Genomic DNA, 3,904 nt, shown 5'->3' on the forward strand with positions numbered 1-3,904 from the left:
TGATGAAGAGACGGGTGAACTGGTGGAAGGACTGGATGGAATTAGCCTCCAGGCCGGCGAACCACGCCCTTGCCGGGCCGCGGAGGGTCGCCGGGAAGGCCTTGCAGAGGAGAGGATCCGATGCTCCATGGAGGAGCATAAGAGTCCTGAAACTCTCCACGTGGTCCCGTGGGTCCGCCGCCCCGTCGTAGGGTTCGATCGCCGGCATTTTGAACCCCGGCGGGTTTAGGGTTCGCAGGATCCTTGAGGCAAGCGCCGGCTGGGAGGAGATTTCCAAGTCGGCGAAGGGATCTTTGGAGTGGCCCTTCAGGACCTGGAGCTGTCTGTGGATATCGTCCACCCGCCGGTCCAGGGAGCGCGACCGGTGGGTGGGAGACAAGGAGCGGCGCGAGGGGGACCGACTGGAGTGCGGGCCCCTCGAGGACTGGGGTGTCTGAGAACGCGCCCGGGTCCGCCTCTCGTACCCCGCGCAGCTCCGATGAGAAGGTCCTGGCAGAATGGACCGCACTCGAGAATCCTTCCCGCGCCGGCGCTCCTCTCCATGGGAGAGGAAGGAGCGCGGGTTGTGAGGAAGAGGCGAGGGCTCGGGGAGCAGCGGCTCCTGAGCCCGCTGCGGCACCCGAGAGATCACACCCTGCAGATTCTGCACTGCCTCCGCGAGGGTGCGAACCTGCTGGGCTAGCTGGTCGAACTGAGCAGGTTCGACCGTCTGAATGGGAGGAGAAGCGGTGGAATGCTGCTGAGAGTGTGTTGGGGACGCAGCAGCCTCCCGGCCAGAGGCGCGAGAGGCTCCGCGACCGGAAGCATTGGAAGCTCCGCGACCACCTCGCCGTGCCATTACGATCGTTCTGAGATTCGGGCCCTTCCTCTAGCGCCAACTGTTGCTGGTGGTCCAAACCGAGAACGATTGACACGACGGTGTGAACGGGGTTCCGCCTGAGTTGTCTTGGTTGGTGCTGGTTGCGCTCCACCTTCCGCCAAGGAACCTGCAAACAAGCCTTGCACCACCACCAGGGTGGTGATGGCCCTCCGACGGTCAAGTCAGAGGAGATTGGAGGAGGAGAGATGATAATCACAAGTGGGAGAGAGTGCTCTGGGAGGTATTGCTTACCCCCCCCCTTCTCCCCCCAGCCGCATATATACCTGGCTGGGAGGTCTCTCAGGGGGTTTGTCGTCGTGGGGCACGATAGAATGGCCACTGACATGGCCGTTACGGGGCGTCGTGGAGCAGCGCTGGGTACGGTCATGGCAGGGCGTAGTGGAGCTCCGCTTTGTACGGTTGATACAGGAGATCGTGGGCAGCATCGGGTACAGCCGTTGCAGGGAGTAGTGGAGCAGGAGGCCGCGGCGTGCCTCTGGAGAATAGCCTGTCGTTATCAAAAGATCTCCGACTCGGGGTCGGAATGCTGGATCATAGGGCAGCCGACCCGGGGTCGGGCTGCGAAGCCGAGGAGGTCCGACTCGGGGTCGGAGTGCTGGATCATAGGGCAGCCGACCCGGGGTCGGGCTGCGGAGCCGAGGAGGTCCGACTCGGAGTCGGAGTGCTGGATCATAGGGCAGCCGACCCGGGGTCGGGCTGCGGAGCCGAGGAGGTCCGACTCGGGGTCGGAGTGCTGGATCATAGGGCAGCTGTAGCTTTCCTGGATACGCGTGCCGATCACGTGGGGCATGGCGGCTCAATTCCCCCATAACAGTAATTATGTAATTGATTATATTTTGTGAAAAATAGTAACAATAACGTAAAAGTTGGAACTATAGCATGAGCATCCATTATTAATTAAAATTAAGAAACAGGATCAAGAACATCTAGTTGAACTAATTTTCCCATGATATATAATATGTAGTGTCAATGCATGTCCTAAATCATGAATATTTCCTTTTGTTATTTCTTTATTGATGGAATGCCAAAAAAAAAAAAATCAAAAACCAAAACTCATAAATTCAAGAATCGCCTAAGATACAAACTCCTCCAGACAAAACCCACTTTGTTGCTCCCTTTCAAGTTATTATAGAGCCTTTAGGTGCTATTGCGAGTCATATGTTTCAACAGTCTAGAGATCGGTGAGTCAAGGAGGGGTTTAAAACATTCAAAACTAATATTGGGCCTGTGTATTTGATCAATCGAGATTGTGGTGATACACGAGATTTCATAGAGGTTATAAAGAAAGGGTCGAAATATGTTTCCAAAGAAAATTGATCATCAGGGTGCAAACAAGATGTACCCAGCAAAGCTAGTCTAAGATGCAGAGAGAATGATTTCAGTTTAGACTAACTAGTAGGCCGCTATGCTAAAGGAAAGTTTGAGAGATTTGATAGAAAGAAATCATAGATCCTCACAATGTCCGCACTTATTTCATTCATTTCCTTCTTAAATCATGTACAAATTTCTCTAGCTATAATCCAGAGTGATCAAAGAGCGGGACAAACAAAGTATCCCATCAACATGTAATATATCAGCTGCCATTGTTAGTGAAAATATAACTATCTAATTTTTGTCTTATTTAACTACTAAGACCTAAGAAATATAGAAGTGAAACAGTAAAGAGGAACTAGCACAAAATTGTTGCCGGCAGAATGGCAAATGGAAACCATGACCAAAGAAGTATTCTCAAGTTGCAATTATGAATCAGATTTTAATTAGGGTTAGGGCAAGCATTGTATTCTTTTCAAAATAACATAAGGGATATAATAGAGAATTTTAGATTATTGAACTGAATGGTCAATCCTTCAGGTCCTCCTTCATGCCATTATGAATATAACTTGAGATCTACCATATGATTGATGGATCCAAAGATGGTGACAAGATGACTTTCTATGCATGAACTTCATTTGTGTTCCTAGTTAGATAATTGATGGCAACAAGGCTGCCACAAGAAGAGAAATGTGGGCAATAGCTATGCCGTTACAACAAAGAAGGGTCGAGCCCTCTAATCTAACTCTAACAGTGGCACTAATATACACCATGATTAGGATCATTCAAATATATGTAGAAAATATTTGATGGCAAGATGCTTGCCCCCAACTGCACTTGATTTTCGTGTCATTGTCAATATTTTCTTTTAGGGAAGTCCCGCCATCAAATCTCTATAAGTCGAACAGGTTAGTAAGAATGCTTAGATCTTTCAAATCATGGTCATTGGCATAAACATTACTGCTAATTCGAGCTTGGACTAGCCATTATCATTAAAAAATGGCCTTCGTCTACAAAATCATCGTATAGTGCTTCTACCATGCAACAGGCTCTGTATATATTTTGAATTAGAAAATATTGCATTCTTTTTTTCTCTATTATAGAGATCAGATCTTAACAAACCAAAACTATACTTTAAATTTTTAGAACTCGCAATTCGGCAACTGCTCCATGTTGAGCTTCGTGGCCCAAGGCTAATATATAGTAGAGAGGGTCCGGAGTTGGAAATTTCCAAATTGCGAATAAATCGTAATTCTCTAATTGATTATATTTTGTAAAAAACTAGTAACAATGACATAAAGTTGAATATATAGCATGAGCATCCATAGTTAATTTAGACTAAGAAACGGCATCAAGAAGATCTAGTTGAACTAAGTTTTCCATGATAACATTCAGTGTCTATTTACAACAAAATATCCCAGCTCATCAGAATTTGGTCGGCTAAGTTTCAGCTGTGTTTACAATCAAAGAGGCATATTATGTGAGAAAGTAAGCAACATCTACATATATATAACAGAAAAGGGAAAAAACTTTCAAGAAAGAATGAAACTAACAAGAGCTATGGCACCAGTTGTACGGCAAAACCTCCGCAATTCAAACTTCGAGCTAATTTTTAGAACCATGAGTCGGCAAGAGATGGTGGAAATTAGTAATATTCATTTCATACATCATCGGCTACATACAAGTCAGGCTTTGACGTTGTGCACCCAAAAA

The sequence above is a fragment of the Phoenix dactylifera genome, chromosome 11, assembly GCF_009389715.1.
Source record: "Phoenix dactylifera cultivar Barhee BC4 chromosome 11, palm_55x_up_171113_PBpolish2nd_filt_p, whole genome shotgun sequence".
In the NCBI taxonomy this organism is placed as follows: domain Eukaryota; kingdom Viridiplantae; phylum Streptophyta; class Magnoliopsida; order Arecales; family Arecaceae; genus Phoenix; species Phoenix dactylifera.